The sequence below is a fragment of the Anomalospiza imberbis genome, chromosome 5 (assembly GCF_031753505.1).
Source record: "Anomalospiza imberbis isolate Cuckoo-Finch-1a 21T00152 chromosome 5, ASM3175350v1, whole genome shotgun sequence".
Classification (NCBI taxonomy): Eukaryota; Metazoa; Chordata; class Aves; order Passeriformes; family Viduidae; genus Anomalospiza; species Anomalospiza imberbis.
In genome coordinates, this window is record NC_089685.1 from 43,539,048 (window position 1) to 43,560,671 (window position 21,624).

General features: G+C 39.1%; 2 protein-coding genes across 5 annotated transcripts in view; one reads left to right on the plus strand and one right to left on the minus strand.

Annotated features, from left to right (window-relative positions):
* LOC137474093 (uncharacterized) overlaps positions 1-8,991 on the minus strand; it is a 53,877-nt gene extending 44,886 nt beyond the window's left edge. Inside the window, exon 1 of the transcript XR_010999145.1 lies at positions 8,355-8,991. The gene's annotated coding sequence lies outside the window, so the exon portion shown is untranslated. The remainder of the gene's footprint in view (positions 1-8,354) is intronic.
* CRADD (CASP2 and RIPK1 domain containing adaptor with death domain) overlaps positions 1-21,624 on the plus strand; it is an 83,063-nt gene that overhangs the window by 20,043 nt on the left and 41,396 nt on the right. The gene's annotated exons all lie outside the window — the stretch shown is intronic.

Sequence of the window (21,624 nt, forward strand, 5' to 3'; positions counted from 1 at the left end):
TGTAAAGGAAAATAGTGAAGGACCTTTGGATGGTGTCATGAAAAATCTTTTAATTTGCTAATAATTTATTTAAATTGTTGTAAAGAATCTTGCCTATGGAATAGAAGTCACTGCAGCACCTGCTGGCTTTTATTATATATATCTTAAAATGGAGGTGCTAGTTTTCAGGTCTGCTCTGTGGCCTGGCCTAAGGAACATATAGGGGCAATCTGAACTTTCGACTAGATAGTGTTAGGTAACGTCTCAGAGTAGAAATATCGCACATTCTCATCAAGCACTGGGACTAGAGAAGGAGTTCTTGTTAAAGGAACATAGCTGTCAGGCATCTCAAAGACTAGCAATGATATATTTTTTTATCAAGTACATAAATAAAAACCTTGAAAGCTTTGATCTTGTGTAAGCACTTTACTGTTAGGCTTCGAAACTTTTACAGTAGTTAGTGTTTAAAAATCATAAATTAAAATACAAATGACTGCTACAATACTGAAGATCCTTAGGACCCAGGGGCCCTGAAGCATTACATTTCAGAGGATGGGCTTTCCAAAGATTTGAATTTTTTTTGCAAAGCACCTCTTGCTGCTGGAGAGGAGTTTTAACACCAGGGTGAACCCAGGTATTCATAACTTACCACAGAATCTTTGTTAACTACAGCACAGGTTTTTAAAGCTTTCAGAAGATTATGATCAACACCTTCTATTGCATTTGGAAAAGAGGAAACTAGTTCGACATACAAATTGTCATTCAGCTGAGCTCATGGTTTCAGTAGCTGCTTAAACCTCCACTTTCTTTACTCAACCTGTTGTTGATTTGTTGGTATATTGCACATAATCTAAAGCTTTCGTCTTTCCCCCTTCCTCTGGGACTGAGATAAAATTTGCAGCTGGTAACGTCTGGTGTTCTCATGTTCTGTCTTGAATTGTCTACTAAAACTGACAGTGCATAATTGACGTTTCAGGAATAGTTGCTCTATTAAAGGGTTTCAGTTTGCTCTGTCAACAAGCATCATTGCTGCTTTATGCTATTTTTTCAGAATTTCTGATCCAACTGATTTATGACAGTTGAATTTTCCAAACTAATCTGTAGTTTATGTAGTTTAATCTTGTCCAGGTCACAATGACTATCCATAAAAATTGTTTGAAAAAGGAATTTCTGCTTTTAAGTCGACAGCAAAAAATGATGTCAAAAAGTTCATTGTTTGCTCTGTTCCCATGGGTGGCTGAGATGGGTTGCAATCACACATGCCATCTTATTGTTCTCCTCCTAAAAATATTACCAAAGAAAATGGGGTTTAAATAATTGTTCACATGACAGTTGTGCCTGCAGAAGAGAGATTTAAATGGGGAACTCGATCTGGATCATGATTAAATTTTGTCTGGGTGTCAAACCAGGATCCCAAAAATCTGCTCTCTGCTGAGGCTGTGCATAAGACCAGTTGCCTTTCTTCCTGGCATGTCCTGGAGGGGTATTTGGGGCATGCTGCAAGCATGGCACAGGAGCAAATGCATGGTTTTACTTTCTAACTCTTGAGGGTTAACATTTTCAAGTCTCCTCTGCCTTTCCTCTTCGTGGAGAATGTAGGGATTTTTCTTCATGAAACCAGGGGCAGCATGTTTGGCAAAATGATGCCAGGAGCTGGGCATTTAGGCAGAGCAACCAAAAGTGTTGTTCCTGTGGGGAAAGAGCTGCTGGTGCTGGGTCAGTAGCAAAGGTGAGGGTGGGATGTGGACAACACTTTCTGGGGCCTGTTAGCTCCTTCTTCAGACTGCAGTCTTGCTGCCCCAATTCATTCATCCCTTCCTTGACATGCAGATCTCCATTTGTTTGTGGTAAATGAGCAGGATTTGTATTCTTTAAAGGATCTGGTAGCTCTGTGTATTCCTACTTCTTGGCTTTCTCATCCAGGCTTAACTGTGCCTTTTACATCCTGCCTGGCAGGTCACAAGCTGTCTCCTGTTGTTGAGTTGTCTCTGAGCGCCCTGTGTGGTTTCATCTACATTTTGATTTATGTTTTGGCTTGATCCAGTGCATTTACCCAAATGCCATACATCTCACACTTGTAAGGACTGATTCTGTCACAGTCTGAGGGCACTACACTCCCTTCTCCTTTAAGACTGATAAATTTAGTCCCTGCCCTTATATCACTGTAAATGGTCTCTCCAAGGACTTCCTCCTCAAGCATCAAAAAACTATCCTAAGAGCCTTTTGCTTACACTCTCAGTAAATAGCATTTTCAAACCACTCCCAGATGTGCCATCTATCCAAATATCAAGCCGGTTAATTTAAAGCTTCTTCAGAAACATGAAAGAATCCCTGGATTACTGAGTTATGAATAAAACTTCACTCATGAAAAATTCCTTCCCTGCCTTATTAGGGTTAATAGTTGCATTTTAATTGTGGCTCTTAAGAAACCTTGTTTTAGTATTTAAAACAAAAAAGAACAGAGGAAAAAGATGAAGAAAAATCACTTTGTGTGTTGGTGCCCCCTTGGTATCAGTTTGAAGCTGTGTTGGTGCAGGACATAACTCAGCAGAGCATTAACTGTGTGGGAGGTAGTTTTATTTAATCATATACGTTTGCTGCCTTTTCACTCTCACTATATATTCCCTTTTTAATGTATTTTAAAGATCATTCTGTGTAGCATGCCAAGGTGTTGAAACTACTCCCTCGGCCTGTTGTACCAGTGACTCCTGTATATTTCTAACCTATATTTATAGCTCTGATTTTCTGTATCCTGCAGATGTCTGACCGAGGCATGCATCTGAGCCTTGCTGTCTCCATTAATTTCTGTCATCCTTTCAAGTAGTGTGCAGCTCCTTTTTGCTTCTAACCTTACTGAATCATCATGGAAAGCTGTATTCTGTGTCTCTGTGAGTGTGTGTATATATATGTGTGTGTGTGTGTGTATACAAACACATGTATACAGAGAGTATATATACTGTAAGTAATGAAGTGGTTACGGTTGGCCGCAGTGTGCCTGCATTTTTCTTGAACTAGTGTCCTCATAATGCCCAGAGCTTTTAAAGTACCCACTTTTCTTTGGGGATTATCAGCAGTTCCATTTTAGGTGAGAGCTCCGATTGAGCCTGAAGGCATTTATTTGGCTGTTGTTAGCCTGGTCACAATGCTCCTGTCTTGAAATAATTTTCCCTTTACACTAAACTGTTAATTTTGTCTGTGTTTTGTTTTGGTTTTTTTTTTTTTTGGTGCTGCAATTCACTGGATGGTGCCTAAACCAGGAAAGCAGAATTATTTGGGAATTTTATTTCCAGTTCTAATGCTGATTTAAAGCATCACCTTGGGCAAGTGACTGTTGGTCTGCTTTCTCTTACATTCACTGGAGGCAATGATATTCATTTATGCATCTCCTGGAGCTGCTTAGCTGTGGTATGAATGCACAGGGTGGATGGACCCACAGGACCCATGGTAGCTAGCTAGAGTGGTTATTGTGGAGTACTTCTTAATCACTTTCTTTATATTTTCACTGTCCCCCTCCCAGACCAGATGGATTTGAAAGTTATAGTTCTGAGAAACTGGATTCCTTTGCTCATACTATATGGTTTTTTTTCTCCTTCCTTCTTTTCTTTCTTTTTTTTTTTTTTTTTAATTCAGTATCTAATTTAATATAGGATTCAATCAGCTGGTATGTGCACTTAGGAAAGTGACATAAAGCAGAGGCTTCCAGGGATGCCAGGCAAATGAGCCAGCTTTAGGAGAGAGAAAGAATAAGGCAGCTGTAAAATAAAAGATATCATAGCAGTTAACATACAACTACCATCATAGACAAATAGTCTGCTCTCTTTCTTCGTCATGCTAGAATGTGATGGCGTTTCAGACCCCATTACTTCTTTACTTCAGTGGAGGAGTAATGCTTTATGACAGGTGACAGGTTTGATGACATCTGTTTTCCTCAGATTAAAAAAAAAAAAAAAAGAAAATCCACCTGCTTCTCCTTTCATTTGGGACCTGCAAAGGGTTAAGGACGTCGAATGCAGACATATATGGTGCTGTATTGATATTATGTACTTTGTAATAGAAAACAGAACTTTCCAGGTCAAATATCAATAACATTCTATAAGCCTTTCTAGGAAAATATAATTAAAACCATTCAAAGCTGTTTCCCATAACTGAATTTACTGTGTTTTATTGATTTCAGTCCCACATCTACAATGGGATATTATTATTGACTTTTAGAGCTCTGCCTTTTAAAAAAATAAAGAAAACACAAAATCAGGTGGTGGTATTCCTTTTATTAGAAATATTGTCCTCCTTTCTCCTTGAAGCAGGGATCATATTGAATTATTTGAACAAGAAAATGGTGGGGTAGGCCTTCAGCTGGTTTAAATTGTCATAGTCCCACTGAAAGCAGCTAAACAAGTGGGCCATCAATCTGTGAGAATCTGTCCATGTTCTGCATTTAAGCCATTTATTCCTTTGTACCCAAGGCTATCAGATACAGCACTATCTCTGGCTTTATTGTCAAGCTTTATTGACTTGTTTTCATATTCTATACTGTGAATAGGATTTAGACTAGGAAGCCACTAAATTGCTTAAATATTTCAGACAGAATGAATTTGCTTTTCTAATTCTGTCACTCCCTGTTCTCAAAGCAAATATTGTCATATCGTTCTCATTTAAATCAGGAGTATATTCCTCCAAGGATATTATTTGCAAAATAAATACATTTTGTATATTTGGTAAGTTCTTAAAACCTATTTGTTAGCACCGCCTCTTTATAAAAAGAAAAGCTTAATAGTCTAAAAATTTGAATGTTTATATAAAATAGATGATTCTGTACCATATTCATTAATCATATTTATTTTGAAGACTTTTACCAAATATGTAGTATGTCTGTGTTTTTTACATAAATCTGTCAGTGGAATATTTTTTTAGCAATAAATAATAAAAATATTGAATTGTTTCTGCAAATATTACAAAAGCCTAAGAAAAATCCTTTCTGAGAATAGTTTTATTGTTGTTGGTTTGGGTAGCTTGGCAGTTAGGTCAATCACAAAATATCTGATCAATATTTAAGATTTTTTAAGAAGTCAGATGTATGCAGATGTCTAAAATAGATGTGTATGCACACCTACCCACATGTATATCTATATAAAGAATAAGTGGATGTAAAAACTTACAAAGAGTTTAAATAATTTATTTACATAAAGTTCAATATGCTTGTGTAATATTGGTCTGACTTTCCTGAAATCCATATTTCCCAGAAGTTTATAGGGATTGCATTCTAGAAGAGAGGGAAGAATTCAGACAGTTTCCTTTCTATTTGAATTGCAACTCAGAGTACCTAGATTTAACATAAACTTCCTTTAAAAACATTCAGACATGGATATTTATTGGTTGTGACAGCCTGGCATATTTTTAGTCCATTAATGGCCTTTTCTAATGCAGTTGGGACTTAGTTGTTATAATAAGGAGCACCCCTCATGCCCCAAGGCAGACAGTGGCAGCACTTAGATATATCTGATGGTCAGTGGGAAATGTATTCTGAAGGACATGAAGTAAAAGAAAATAAATCTGAAAGTGTTAAGAGCTGAACAGGCATACTGTGTATTGAACAACAAAAATTGGTTTTTTTTCTGCCTCAGCAAGTACTTAGTTACTTTATAATAAATTTAATATATACATGTGGAGTTGGGAGGCAGAAAGACTTCTGTATGAACCATTATTATTCCTTCTGCTCTCAAAATTACTATAATTCTGTGCCTGAGTTTTAAAATTACATTCAAAAGATAATATGAACTATTGTCCTTGTTGCTGTTTGATCTGAATACTCAACTAGGAATTAATTTTGGTGAATAGTATCTTAATTTATTTTTCAGGTCATTTAAAGTCACTTGCAAATTGCAGGCAAGTCTGAACCATAATTTTTATATTTCATTTTTTGAAAAAGATCATAGTATTTCAGTTGGAAATGCAGAAACTTTTACACTCGAAGTATTTGTTTGATATTGTAATAACTGTGTGTTTGGTTGTCTATATTTTCTGCACATGGTACTAGAAACTGTAAGAAGAACCAGAATAAATAATTTAAAAATCTGTCGAGTTCTGGCATCATTTTCATTAGTTAGTCCATGTCATTTGTATTTTCTTCCTGTCTAGCTTAAAAAGGGCTCGGCAGTTTGATTTTAGATTGATGTATGTCCTTTTTTAAAAAAGGTAGTGGTGGTAGAGTATTTGTCAAGAGGAATGTATAGGATTTTTGTGGACTGTCCTGTTGTTCTCTTACCTTTAAACAGAACTGCTTATAAACACTCCAGAACAGACTGGACAGTGGCTATAGATTTTCAGTTACACAACTCTCTCTTTTTCAAATCTGATAGTGCTGTGCTGTCCTCTGCCATCTCAAGAAGGATTATTGTTTACGGGCATTATGGCATCATTTTATGTTCTTCATTAAAAGTTCACTGTTTTAGCTTACAGGTGGCATGAGGAAGACGAAACCAAACAGTTGCATATTATTAAGAGGCAACAGGAAAAACAATCTGATCCTCACCTGTATCACTTGCTTCCCTCTGTCTCCCATTTTTCATATAGCCCATGAATATTTAGAGAAAGACATAACTAAATCACATTTTTACACACATATGTAAATTTGGCAGAGTCAATTACTTGCCTAGGCCTGCCACTTTTATATTTTTAGCTCTGATCATACTTGCCATGTCAGAAGCATCACTCACTGCAGTATGCAGAGAAATTGTAATTGCAGTAACATATGCAATAGAATATTTTTTCCAGCTTAAATTGGTGATTCTCTTTATCTTTAGAATTATTGTGAAATGCTATGATTTTATTATCAGGCCTCTTGAGGTAGTTAGAATATTGTGTAATACTTCTATGAGTTCAGAAACCAGACTTTACTGTATAAGAGTGGTTAATGCATATGGATACACCCCCAAAGTTTCCAGTAACAATTACATTCCAAGAAAGGTGCTAAATATATTGCTACCAAGAATCTCCTGGTTTTTTCCTCCCTCAATCTTTGATGTCATTTTGGAGAGCCAAGAATTTTCACTTCACCTACTTAAAACTTTTAAATGTGAAATAAAAATTCACTTTAGATTTTTATCCTATCCAGGAAGCCTGATCCTGTAGCTATCACCTGGCAAAAATTCCCACTGTATTAAATGCAAGTCTTCCTTGTCAGGACTGCAGGCATAGGGCTGCAGTTACAGTCAGCCGTTTGTGGTGAAATTATTCCGAGTACACACAAGGCTGCTTATGTTGTTATTCTAGCTGAAAACTTCACTACAAAGGCAAAAACCCTTGAAAATAAAATTTGCAAGATCACTTGTTCACATTTTATAATTCAAAGATGTAAACTGGTTGGTAGCGTTAGAATTAATGTTTGTTTTAATTTAGAGATGTGTTAAGCTTTTAAGGTTGGGAATTTTTTTGGGAAACAAGTTCTTAATGTCATTTTTTTATATGGCCAAAGCAAAATCCTATAAATGGATTTAAAATCATAACATACTTCTTTAGATCAGCATTATACTTACTACACAGTTTCTACCCACGTTACTTTACAAAGTGAGAGCAGATGATAATTGGGGTAGTTTTCAGGCAATAACAACCTGCATTTTCTCACAGGAGCCTTACCAACAGTGTGACATAAAGAAGGTAAAAGCAAATTGAATTAGAAAAACAGCAAACATTGTGTTTTATAACCCAAAATAAAATTCTTCAGCAGCAACCAGTCCTGTAATGTAATCCAATCTGTTTTAATACTGAGATTTTTCCAAGAAAGCAGGAAACAGTAAAGGGTAAGGCTTTCAAACCTCTGCTGTTTCGTTTACAGATCCCTTGTGTTAATTTAATGCTTCTAGGGAACTGGGGCTCTTTCTTTTTTCTCAGAATCCCTCCTCTAGGAAATACTGAGTGGTGTGGTGCTGAGAAACAGTCATGGTTTACAACAGATAAGCCAAAGGACCTGGCTTCAAATTCCACACTTCTCTGAGAAAACAAAACACTCCAATGCGTGCTTTTCTCTAAAACGGATGATTTCTTGCTAACAGGCTAGAGAAAATTTACCTTAGAAGGACCTTAGCAGACAACTTGCTGGGCCTTGACATTTTTCCCCTTCTCCTATCCCTCCAGTGCATGCACCAGCATCTAGCAGTTCTGTGCAGTCAGGCTTTTTAAGTATAAAATACAAATATTTACAGCTATTACTTTTGGAGCATTAGCCTGAAAGTTTTACTGGCACAAAATTCACAGTCCTGCTGGTGGGACTCTGCCAACTGCAACCCCAGCAGATGCAACATTCCCTTCCCACACCCTGCCAGTGTATTTTCCCCATGCTTAAAACACCCCCCCTCTTTCCCCAAACCAGAGATACCCACCTGGATAGCTGGATTTTGAAGCTAAAACTGATTTTGTCTGGAAAAAACAGAATGAGTTGCTTGCAAAAACCGAGCCTGGCTGATGTCAGCTGTATGCGTTAGCAGCCCAGCTGCTGCAGCTTTCGGAGATGCCTGGGCAATGCGTGTTTTGGCCTCTCGCCGTTCCTTTTCCTTATTTTGCTGGTTCAAAAGAAGGGCTCGCAGTGTGATTTCTGAAATTACAACCACCCTGGCTTCTGGGGTTTTGTTGTCAGTGGGGTTTGTGGTGTAAGTTAGGAGGTTTGAGTGAGGCTGTGGGGTGCCCCATGGAGGGTGTCAGTAAGCAGCCCCCACTGCCAGGCCCATGTGTGCTTGGGGAAGAGCAGCTGCCACAAGCAAGCAGGAGGAAACATCTGGAAAGGGACCATAACTAGGGACATGTCTGTGGGACCACTCCTGGTCCTTGGAAGGGCAGGAAGAACAAGATGTGGGGAGAAGGAATAAGAGAAGTACAGCAGAATGGAGTAGCTGCCTAACCGCAGCTGTCTGTGCTGCCTGTCCTCCAGCAGACTGAGGGTGATGGAAAACAAGGGAAATTTAGGCTAGGAAGAGGGAGAAGTTAATCTCCTCCTCCCCCCACCCCCACCCCCCCCCCCCCCCAATATCTGAATCAGTAATTAGAATTTTGTGTTAATTGGCAGTGAAATGAATTATGTAAAATTCCTAGAGTTGGGACTGTTTTGCTTGCAAGAGGAAGAGAAAAGCATTAACAGCATGCTTTATAAAAAAAGATTAACAGCATGCTTTCTAACCAGCAGGCTCTTCTGTCTTTTTTCTGTAGTTTGCCTGGCATGGCATGAGATTATCAGGAATTATGTTCTTGTGCTACAGAACACCCTGATAGACTAAGACTTTTCCTATCATTGGTCATTGATTTTTTCATTACTATGTAAAGGCAGGGAGAATATGCAAGGCTGAGCTGTATCTTCTCTTAGGCCCAGGGTAGGCCAAAAGGATCTCAGATTCACATGGTGGGAGCAGACGTTTGGCTGAAGGGAAGAACATTGCCCTTTATCATAGGTTCTTGGTTCCTGTCCCACTGCTGGTGCCATACAGCTTAGGAAAGAAAGTTTAGGAAGTTTAGCAAGCACTTGTAGGTGCGCCATCAAGAATCCTGTTGCAAGTCAGGGCAGGTGCAGCTCCCCTGAAGTCATGTTCATGGTTTAAGCTTATGGCTGTGAAATTAAATAGTAGTTCATGGGATTAGCACCAGAGTGGGATGTTGTGTCACTCCAGAGATTTCCCAAGATCAAGGAAATATTTTGAGAATCTTCTTCAGGTTATTCCCATATAAGCAGAGGGAAATAAGTCTCAATGCTGCAGTAGATAAAACACTGCCCTGATTTTCTTCCTAAACCTTTCCTGAGTTTTGATGTAGGAGGGAGAGCTCTCCATCCTTTTCATCAGCAGGTTCAGTTTACGCTTGCAATGTTCATTATGTGACCTAATGTTGAGGAATACCAGAAGAGGAAAAAACCCCAAGGAAATTCCAGTCTTAGAGGGTATAACATGCTGAATACTGTACTGATGCAATTTGTAGCAGTTTTAGAGCTTAAATTTTCTTATGGCAAAGGAGCTTGAATCTTGCAAAGAATTCTTGATAATGTAAAAATATCACCTCTACCAATTATGGAAACAAACTTTGCAAAACAAATTAGCTAGTCAAAAATTTGTAAAATAAGTTTCCTCTTCTGCCTCTGCTATTTCCAGATTTTTATTTTGTTTAGTCATTTTTTGTGTAAACCCCTGAGGGCTGGTGGTATTTTACAAAGTTATCACTGATTTCTACTAAACCATGTGCTGACCCTTTGAAAAAGCATATTGTGTGTCTATTTTTTTTTGTGTGTGTGAACAGACTGAGAAAATACATAAACATAAAAATCACAGAATCATAGAATAACCATTGGGTTGGAAGGGACCTTATAGATCATCTCATTCCATGCCCTCTGCCATGGGAGCTCATGGGATGGATACCTTTCACTAGACCAAGCTGTTCAGAGCACGATACAATCTGGCCCTGAACACTTCCAGGAATGGGGCATCCACAGCTTTTCTGGGCAATGGTTCCAGTGTCTCACTACCCTCTGAGTAAACAATTTCTTCCTAACAAATAAATGTTAGGAAGGGTGTTTGCATGTAAACATCTTCTTAAATCTAAATCTGACCTCTTTCAGTGTAAAGCCTTTCCCCCTTGTTCTGTCACTATGTGCCCTAGCCAAAAGTCCCTCTCCTGCTCTCTTGTAGCCCCCTTTAGGTACCAGAAGGTGCTATAAGGTCTCCAGCAAGCCTTCTTCTCTGCAGACTGAACAGTCCCAACTATCTCAGCCTGTCTTCATACAATTCCAGCCCTGTGATGACCTTCATGGCTCTTCTGTGGACTCATTTCAGAAGGTCTAAGGATGGTCATAGGAAGGCAGACCAAGGTCCATCTGTCTCAGCAACTTGTTTCCAATGAGGATCGTAGCCCAATGGCTGAGGGAAAACTGCTAGAAGACCTGTCCATAGCAGTAGGTATCTGCCATGCTTTTCCTGGAGGCTGGAACTTGGAAGCTTCATGAGCTACAGTTTGTATCTTGGTGCTGCATGGCCTTTCATGATTTTTTTCTCTCCCTTAATTTGAGACCATGCTTGTTGGAATCTGGTGCTTGGAGATTGTGATAGATTTAACTTTTGACCTGCTTTCCCACTGAGTTGCATTTGATGCACTTCAGTTCCCCAAACATGGTTGACTTAAAAGAGAGAGATTGGTATACTCTCACCAAGGATGCAGCCTGTGGTCGCCGAATTTTCAAAGGCAAATTCCAGTTGTACAAAGAGCTGTATGCAGGAAGACCCTTTCTCTTTAGTCTTCATCTCCTCTTCATTCACCAGCACTCTTCCTAGGTTCAGGAGACCTAAGTGAACTTTTTTGCTTTTAGGATTGGATCTGTAAAGTCAGGAAGGCTTCTGATAAAGAATGGCATGTGACTACCTGAAGCTGTCAGTTTGGTGTTATTTACATAAAGCCTTGCACAAAGACCTGAAGTATTTCCTTTGGCCTGTGTGCAATGCATGACAAACCAACTTCATATTCAAAAAGGCAATGTCTATCTGTCGTCCTCCCTTGTAAAAAATAGCCCCACAGTATTACTGTGAGTGGCTGCTTTCTGATTTGCACAACTATAAGCATTGTTTGTTTCTTTTCTGCATGGGATTAATCTGCACTGTTCACGTAGCCATTGAGCAGTAACCCAAAATAATGTGTGCCCTGATGTGAATGTTGTGTAACATGGGCAGTCTTCCAGATCTATCGAAAGAGCTGCTTCATCTCTTCACTGGATTTTTTGGCAGAAGGGAGATAATAAAACTCTGCTCTCTGCATACCAGATAGGTACAATGTGTCCTGCATCATGTTAAGTAGGGCTTATTAATTCATAGCTGCTGGGCTTTTTAAAATGAAGATGAAAGTTTGTAGGTGTTCAATTCATAGGAGGTAAAGTGGATGTCCTTATAGGTTGCAAAAATAATAATAAGCAAGAGAATTATGAAAGGCCTTCCATGGCAAAATATGGACTAAAAAAATCAGCCTTTATGCTAATGTGGCAATCCTTGTTTTTCACATAAACTTCTTCAGACATGCAGCAAGGTTTTCTGCTTACACTGAAATCCTTGGGGTTTATCTCATTTCCTTTTGTTATGTTGGTGAGAGGTATGGAAGTTGTATAAATCAAGCATTCAAAGAGATGTCTTAAAATAAAGAATATATTCTATGAAAAGATATTAAAGATGAAGTTAATGTACATTTTATTTTTTACTTAAATCTTAAAAGTGTGACTAATCTGGACCTTTTAACTCTAAGACTGGCAGTTATTAATATGAGAATTTTGTGACTAACCATGTGAGGAGTGGTTATAGTTGCACTGTCTTCCATTTACATATGATTCATTTACAAGCCAGAGATTTGATATTTCAGGTTGATAGAGAAAAGTTGACTTCTATTGTGGTTGGATTCCAAGTTGTAGTGTGATTTTACTTGTAAAAGTGCTGCTCAGTCTGTTGCTAGAAGCCAGCACAGAGAGAATAAACCAGCAAAGCCAAAGTCATCCTGCATGATGGATTTGCTGGTCACAGTAACATGAGAAATGTAATATGAGAACCAGCCCTGGTGTTCTCAACAGTCACCATCTCCAGGTGTGGAGACCTTGATATATATTGGGCAAAGGAAAAGAAGATGATTATTTTATTTTTACAGCTAGCAAATTAAGCAGCAGAATGAATGGCTTCCCTAAAGTTTATGTCAGGTTCAGGAACTGAACTGTTAACTCCTAGTACACTGTCCAAACCACAGATGTTTTTTCCTATCATCAATTTTACCAAAACACATAACTCCAGAATACATGAATTTTAGGCTGTTGCAATAATACCTCATTTTTATAGTTATCACTGTTCCTAATGAATTTGCTGCAACTTATTTTAATGGGCTTTCAGTATGCTGGCTAGGATTCCAGAATACTTGTTGTTTGTACTTCATAAAAACACCATGTTGTCTTTCAACAGAAAGGTTTTTCTTTTAACAGTCCATTTAAGTACATTTCATGAAATAACAGACAGCCATTAAAACACAGCATTGAATAGCTTCTGCCAAGTTTCAGTGAACATTTTTTAAAATTTAAATTAGGAATGGAAAACATTTCCTGATACTTGCATTTGTTCTCTTACTATCCCAGGCAACCTCCTCCTGCTATGCCATTTGCAAAGTGATCAAAATCCCATTAAGTTCTTTGTCTTCACTGCTGTCATTAAAATTATGTTCCAAAACCTCTGTGCAGTCAGGCTAGAAGCTTTCTTCTAATTTCAGGCTGAATTTAATTGTGGCCTGTTTATATCCACTTGTTCTTAAGTTAACACTGTTGTTTTGCTAAATAGCTCTTTTACTGCCTCTGCAAAATATTTGTGGAAACAAACCTTGTAGCTCTCTTAGAAGTCTACCTCTTCCAGACAAGGGTCCTCTTCTTGTCTAGGCAAAGCTTATCTGTTCTTTTGACCACCCTGGTAAACTTGTTCTGCACCAGTTTGAGACCAGTTTCCTTTAATATGAGTAATGAAAACCTTTGCTCAGTGGTCGAGATGAGCTCTTGACTTGTACAGCAAGAGCACCGCAGTGACCTTTGTCTAGCAGAAGCACATCTGATACACTTCAGTAGAGTCATTGTCTTTTATGATTATATCAGGGTGATATAATGATATATTATATATATATATATATATATGTATATATATATATATATAATTTTATCTGTGTGATTTTATGAGTTTCTCTTTGATATTTCCAGCATATGAGTTTCCAGTTTATAGCATAAATTTGGTTTTCAGTCCTTCTATTTGTGGTCTTGCTTTTTCAGTTGTAGTTCTGTAGCAATTCCTCAAGACCTCAGATAGTTCTTCCTATCTGATATCTCCTCAGGCCAGGTAAATATTTAATAAACTATTTTATTTTAGTTTATCAAACTTGCCTCTTTGAAGTCCTAAGCTTTTATTACAAGCATTTTGATTATCTCTCTTTAGTGTAAAAAAAAAAACCAAATAATGGTCTCACAACTCATTATTTTCTTAATCCAATTGTTTTACAGAAAACTTCGCTACTCCCAAAATCAACCTTAAGAAAACCCACCATCCTCTTTGTTTAACTGTTTTTAATAAAGAACATAGAATCTCACATCCAGAGATAACTGAGCCCCTGCTGCTACTAGATCCATCTGTTTTGCTATTTCTAACTCCTAATTTATAATCTTGTTTTCTACTATGAATTGTGTCTTTTGAGTGTCAGGTAAAAATTTCTTTGGGGGAAAACAGGAAGAGATCTCTTTCAAAGGAATTGAGAATCCACTGCACAGTGCCTTTCTTCTAAAAGGATTTTGTATTATTTATGTTATCAGTTCTCATCTGATTGCCATTATTCATGTTCAGTTCTTGTCTGCCATTTTTACTTCTTTCTTCACTTTTTCCAAACATAGTCATACTTCAATCCTGATTGCATTTTCTGTTATTCCTGCAATATATTGCTTCACATTTAGCCTCAGCAATTGAAATTCCATTTTTTCTTCTCTGGTCTATGACCTAAGTATTAGTACACAATCATTTCACTTGTTTCTCACTAACCACATCCATTTCCCGTACTGGATTAGGCATAATCCTGTGTTTCCTCTCAATTACTGCACTCTATAGAATTGAATCTGTTTTCTTTCTCTTTTTTTTTTTTACTCACTGACATTCCTTTGCCCACTGCCATATCTTTTAAGGGCAGAATTGTTCAAAAACCTAACTCCAAATTCCATATCCATTTGATATGCCATTCTTATTTGTAGATCCAGTTAGATAACAGGTTTTCAGCTGTTAAGGACAGCCTCCCATCATGTGTACCTCTTTCCTTAGGTACAAATCTGACTCCTTTGTCTTCCATCTTTTCTACTGTCAGTGGAGCATCCTGCTTGCTCATGTTCCTTTTTTTTCCCTTTTACCATTTTCCTCATATTCTCTTTCCCTCTGCTGCTCATTCTTTGACTACATGATCACCTTTGTTTAGGAGATTTTTCATACAGTCATGGAATCATTTAGGTTAGAAAAGACCCTTAAGATCACCAAGTCCAGCCGTTAACCCAGTACCATCATGTTCACCACTAAACCATGTCCCGAAGCACCACATCTACATGTTTTTTGAGTACTTCCTGGGATGCTGATTCCACCTTTTTCCTGGGTAGCCTGTTCTGATGCTTGCCCACTCTTGCAGTGAAGAAATTTTTCCTAATATCCAATCCAAACCTCGTCTGGTGCAATATGAAGCTGTTTCGTCTCGTTCTTGTTACTTGGGAGAAGAGACCAACCCACACCTGTCTGCAATCTCCTTCAGGCAGTTGTAGAGAGCAATAAGTTCTCCCCTAAGCCCATTTTGCTCTGGTCTAAATAACCTTAGTTCCCTTAGCTGTTCCTCATAAGACTTGTGACCTTTAACCTTCATTGCCCTTCTCTGGATGCTCCAGCACCTCAATGTCTGTCCTATAGTGAGGGGCTCAGAACTGGACACAGTATTTGAGGTGTGGCCTCACAAGTGCTGAGTACAGAGAGACAATCACTGCCCTGGTCCTGCTGACCACACTGTTGCTGATGCAGGCCACGATGCCCTTGGCTTTCTTGGTCACCTGGGCACACACTGGCTCATATTCAGCTGCTGTTGACCAGCACCCCCAGGTCCTTTCCTTCTGAGCAGCTTCCCAGTGACTCTTCTCCCAGCCTGTAGCACTGGATGGGGTTGTTGTGACACAAGTGCAGCCTTGGCCTATTGATCCAGCCTGTCCAGATCCCTCTGCAGAGCCTTCCTACCCTCCAGCAGATCAATACTCCTGTCTAACTTGGTGTTGTTTGCAAACTTACCAAGGGTGCACTGTCCAGGTTAAGTTCTAGGTGGGCTTTGACACTTCTGAATTTCTCCCTGCATAACTTCACAGCATCCATGTAATCCTCCTTAGTTGCTTACCCCTTCTTCCAAAGGTCATAAACTCTCTTTTTTTTCCTGAGTTCCAGCCAAAACTCTATTCAGCCAGGCCAGTCATCTTCCCATGCCAGCCAGTTGCTGAATTGTTTAATAGAAAGATTTAACACTGGGCAGTTGCACACAGCATAGTAAAAGTTGATAAATTTAATACTGTTTGCTACTGTATTAAATGAACATCTGACTACAGTGCATGCCAAAAACCCCCAGCATTGCAGCACTGCAGGAAAGCATTTTAATATTTGACTTCATGTATTAACAAGCTGCAATTTCTAAGAATATTTTCCTGAAAATGAAGATACTTCTGTAAATTAACTTTTACTGTCTGAAGCTTTCAAAAAGTCTAAGTAATAGAAGAGGGCAGCATATTCCTTTAATATGATTAATTCTAATACGATAAATTCTCATTGGGCATTTGAGCCTGAAGGTGAAGGAAATGTTCAGAATTATTTCTTAACATCCATGCAAATATTTTGCAGTAAGTGGGAAATTATTAACGGCTGTTTGTTGAGGGAGTCACAGTCAGAGCTTTACATTTTTTTTTACTGTAGAATAGGAAAGTTTAAAGCTTTTGATAATTAGTGGATGATCCTCCCTCCCCAGCAAAACCCACATTAAAAACATATTAAAGTATTGATGAACTATTTCAGTCTGATAGTTGAGTAAGAGACCAAAATTTCTGTTACAATTGCAGGTGTTTCCTGCAGCTGAGTATGAAATTAAGTAAATTTTTATTAAGCTACAGTTGCTATTTGTTGAGCTTTTGCTGTTCCTAGTTTTTTTCATAGTTACTGTTTTCCAGGAATTCTGGAACTAAGAAACGTTCTACTTAGAATTTGAAAACATAAAGCCATCAATTCATTGAGTTTATTTTTAAGCATGGAAAGCAATGAAACAGAGATTTCTAATTTTTTACTCTATTATCTTCTAAACTGTTTAATATGGTTTAATTACACTTCATGGAGCAAAACCCCCACAAACAGTAATTGCAGATATGTTCTTATTGCATTAAACAAACACTTCCCTCTGAAAGAGAGGGATTTTACTAACAAAACAAAAAAGGAAGGGATAAGTAAATAAATAAAATTGATTTTTTTAAGATACAGAAATTAGATAATAGCTTGTTGCCATTTGCTGTTTTTCTGTTAAACATACTGGCTTTTTACTCTCATTGGCTTCTATGAAAGTAGAAGGTTCCTTCTTTCCTATCATTTTTCTAATTACTTTCTGCATTAAACAAGCCAATCTTCCTCTCATTTTATACTTTCACTTTTCCAGATGTTTCCTGATAAGTATTCTGTCTTTAGTCCTTTTCTGCAATTTTCATATTCTCTCCACTCTTATTCTTTTTTTCTCAGGGCCTAAGTCCAGTGGTGCTCAGTATTCAGAGGAAACCATGGCAATATTTGCCTTAAGCTTGCACTTCCCTATCCTGTTCTTCATGAGGAAGTCAATCCCTTTGTCAGTCACTGGAGGCTGCAAGTAGAGATTTATTATTATTGCCTACTATTTTACAAATTATTTTAAATTAAAAAAAAAAAAGAGAAAAGAGGGAAGGAAACACTAGACTAGTAAATGTGAAACACAAGAAAATATCACATCAGCAGAATTCAAGCTTGGTTTTAGGAACTGAATTTCACTTGCTCTGTTATCTTAGAATGTGTGTCTCAGCTGCCAAACTATCTTGTTGAGTCTTAATACCCAGTGTAGCTCTCCCTCCATTTTCAGGATCACAATAATAACTCCTAGCAAAAGCTGAAGTAAGTAGACTATGAAATTAAATGCAGTTTAAGGTAAATAGTCTAGTTCCCACATAATGTAAAATGATACAGCTCCACTAATCCTTCTTGGGATTACAATACTTTCTGCCATCTGAGAGAAGCAAACGATGTCTTTGGTGGAAGACTCTGAGCTCAGCTTATTTGAGTGGTTAATCAAGAGTACAAGTGCACTGCCGGTAGTGAGCCAACAAAGCACAGCAACAAGTGCTTCATTTATTATAGTCCAGGTTTATTTTATGAGTTAGGATTATTGATGTGGGCAAAGAGGGTCTTTTCCAACAGTATCTAAGGGGAAAGCAGGTCCAAAGCAGACAACAGCTGGTAGTGAAATCGGCTCTTCCATAGCTCCGCAGAAGACTGATTGTTTCCCTCTGCATCAGACCTGGCTCTTGGCAGCTTATCCAGCATGCACAGGCCACTGCTTTGAGCCTGTATCTAGCCTCCCTGAAACAGCCTTCAAAAAGCTAAGACTTGCTGCTTCCCAAAGCAATACCTTCCTACTCCTTTTCCTGGCATGTATCCTGGGACACATTTCACACTTCTTCCATTCGAGGCCCACTATCATAGGATATACGAGCTGTGTATTTTTAACCAAGCAAATTGTAAGTAAACAGAGCATAATGCCTGCATTTCTGCAGAATACCTTCAGAACGAGACACAGGATCTACAACCCATTTGAAGATTTAATGCTTGTTCTTTTAGACTGATGGCCCAGAAAACTGATCTTTCTGCTGCCTTGCTTTTCTGTTTCCTTACTTGGATTTTCCTAGGTCAAAGCTGTTCCTTTTCTCCAGTGGTATTTTTTCACTGGATTCTAATGATACAGACAATATCCTTTTCAATAGCTGGTGTTTACTTTATGTCAACCGCAGTAAATTAAATTATAGTCTCAATGCTGAGAAAACTACATTGCTGACAATATGCATGCCTTTGCTTGTCATGGTGGCACTGGTCATTGTGAGTAGAGACTGACTTGGGTCCACCTTGTAGCATTTGCAGGTGACAGCAGTAACATCCATTTCTTCACTTCATTGTAACAGATAACTTGAGTGAAGCCCTGTACTTTCAAGGCATTTTTTCTTCCAAATCGGCAATTTTCTCCCTATTGAGGAACAACTGAGTTGGACTTTTACTGCAGACTTAATTATAATAGAGATTTCAGTTGTGATTTTGCTTTTCTCTTCAGGTTCCCTTTGAGAACTAAACTTCTAATATTTGATATTAACTATTTAAGCCTGAAGTTTTCTCACATACCATGATTCTGTTGGGCAGAAGTCTCTGGCTGGCTGAAATGTGTTAAAATAGCCAGAAGAAACCCCACCAAACCCCAAAATCCCTCTAGAAAAATTCTTTGCTTGTGCTGCTGAAGTCAGGCAGGTGTGGTAAATGCCTGTGCTGTCTTGGAAAGCAATTTTTCATTTTAATGATTTATTGGTAGATAATTGAAATTATGAAAGAGTGTATGCCCTGATGATGAAATGTGTTTTAAATGTCACTCTGCACAAATCTTTCTTGAAAGGATGGGCATGCTGAATCCTTGAAGCTGTACCACTCCAAAAGTGCCTCATGCAGGACTCGGTGCTGGCTGCGGTTGCCACAGCCCTGCTGGATTCAAACATACATCAGGAGAAGGCAGCAAATTGCCACCCTTATGATGTCCCTGCTTTTGCTGGCTCATACTAGGCTGCCTCATGCTTGTCATCCTCTTCTCACTCTGAAGCCTCCTTTTTCTTGGAACACATCACAGCTTTTTCTCCTATTCAGCTATGCTGACCACAAAGGTGGGTAAGATAAACCATCCAAAATCTCATAACCCAGAGATGCCTGGTGATTTTTCATGCTACCTATCCTCTGAATGGCCACCAGCACCACAGAATGTGCCAAAAAGTTCATCTGCCAGCCACTTCAGCTACTGGGCCTGTAAGGAAGAGGGACCTCTTTCCTGCATGTGAGAGGCTGATTTAAAGTTGTATAATGAAGTTCATGTTGCATCCAAAAAAAAAAAGCAATGAGAAACTGCCTTCATCCTCCTTAGTCTTTGCCTTGTATGTAGTGCAAATTCACTGATTTAGCAGAATGGTAAGTCTGACTTCAGGACTGTGGTGGTTTCGACTGGATGGTGAGACCTGTGCTAGATCCTGATCAGCGGTGTCTCCTCCCTCTTGGTGATGCAGTGTAGCCCCAAACCCACCCAAGAACCCAGCAGGGAGCATAGAGAACATATGTATTTGTTACATTGTTGGCCTAGAGAGCAAGACAATGATGTAATGTATATGCATATGTTTCAGTGCCTTCCTTAGAGAACTCTCCCCATTTCTTCCCAGTCATCACATTCTTTATGATTTTTCTCATAAAACCCTCAAGCTGCTCATGCTTCCACTTTCTGGTTTCCAAACCCTCAGTCCCTTCTATTAGACCTGAGTGTGGCTAAGGCCCCTGTCCTCACCTATAATCCTTTCTGGCCACTCCCAAAAGCATCCATTTCACTTTCTAGCATACATGTATGCTGTCACAGTCTGGTGGATCTTTTCGCTGTTCCTTTCCATTGCTTTCTGGAATGACCTAACTGTTCAGCTCATCTGTATTTTGTATATGCTTAGGGCTATTTCCAGGCTTCAGGAGGAAATTAGCACCTGGATTATCTCAGTACTTGAAGCAATGTGCAAAAGAAAATTCTGTTTCTTGTCCTCTGAATGAGGAATAGCCACTCTTCTCAAAAGAAGCTTCCCAGAGCTTCCTTGTGCATAATAAAAAATGAGCTTTCCTATTTTTTGCTTAGCTGGAAGGCAAGCCTGGATGGTTGAGGAAAAATGTGGTCACAATCCTACATAATTCTTTCCAGCTCTTTTGAAGGAAGATCTTTGTCTACTTTTTTCTCTCTCCTGCTGTTGCTGTGCCTACCACTCAATGTCTCACCTGGATTCAACTTTGCTTTGCAGCTTTTCCCTCTGAATCTTCCTCCTCTCACATACCAGCTGCCTCCCTCTCATCCAAGCAGCTTTTCACACCATATAATGTTTTGCTGTTCTCCTTTCCCAGTGATGCAACTCATGGCTTGCCAAGCCAGGACACATCTCTGTCTGTTGGAGAATGTGGAATATACTGGTGTGGGGTTGGGGAAGGTTGTGCCTTGTGTGCTTCAGAGAGCAGAGCAAAGGCACCACCTGGGAGGAGGTGGCTAGGGCAGGGCTGGTGGAGTTGGGGAGTCTTCAGCTGTTTGGGGAAGATGAAGGAGGAGGGCAAACACAGCACTGTGGGAATACTGGTCAGTGAGTACCAGTCTTCAGCTGTGGAGGCTACCAGCCTACCCTCCTCTAGCTGTGGTCAGATCTGGGTGCCTGCTCCTGCTACCCCTGCCCAGTCACTGCTAGCTGCCCTCCCCATGGTTTTCCTTGCAAGAGCAACCTCTTCCTCATGGGGCAGCCTGCAGTTCCCCATGTCTCCCTTCCTTGTTTCTCCTAGAGTCAGCAATTCTCCATTTGGCTGGGGAAGACAGGAGAGGACATAAGGAATGTATCCCAGGATTGCATAGAGGAAAGATGTCGAAGAACTGCTGCCGTAGCTCTCATTATTGAGAGCGGTGTGACGGTGAGCGGCTTGTGACTTGGTGGCATGTGTGTCTGGGACCTCTGCCAGAACATCCATTTGGAGTGAGCTCTGCGTGGTGGAGTGATACAAATAGCAGAGGAGCTCACAGAAACCAGGCACTGCCAGCTGTATTTGCTGCTTTGCTTTTTATTTTTATTATACAACATGTTAGGATTTAAAAGTGGCTTGACGTACATTTTTTCAGTAGTAAATCAGAGCTTCCTAATCCAGTATTAGTAAAAAAATCCTTGAAACTTAGGTGCACTTTATGAGGTTCGAGAGACTAGAGCAGGCAGCTTAAATGTTCAGAGCATCTCCCCACTCCTGAGATTCATTT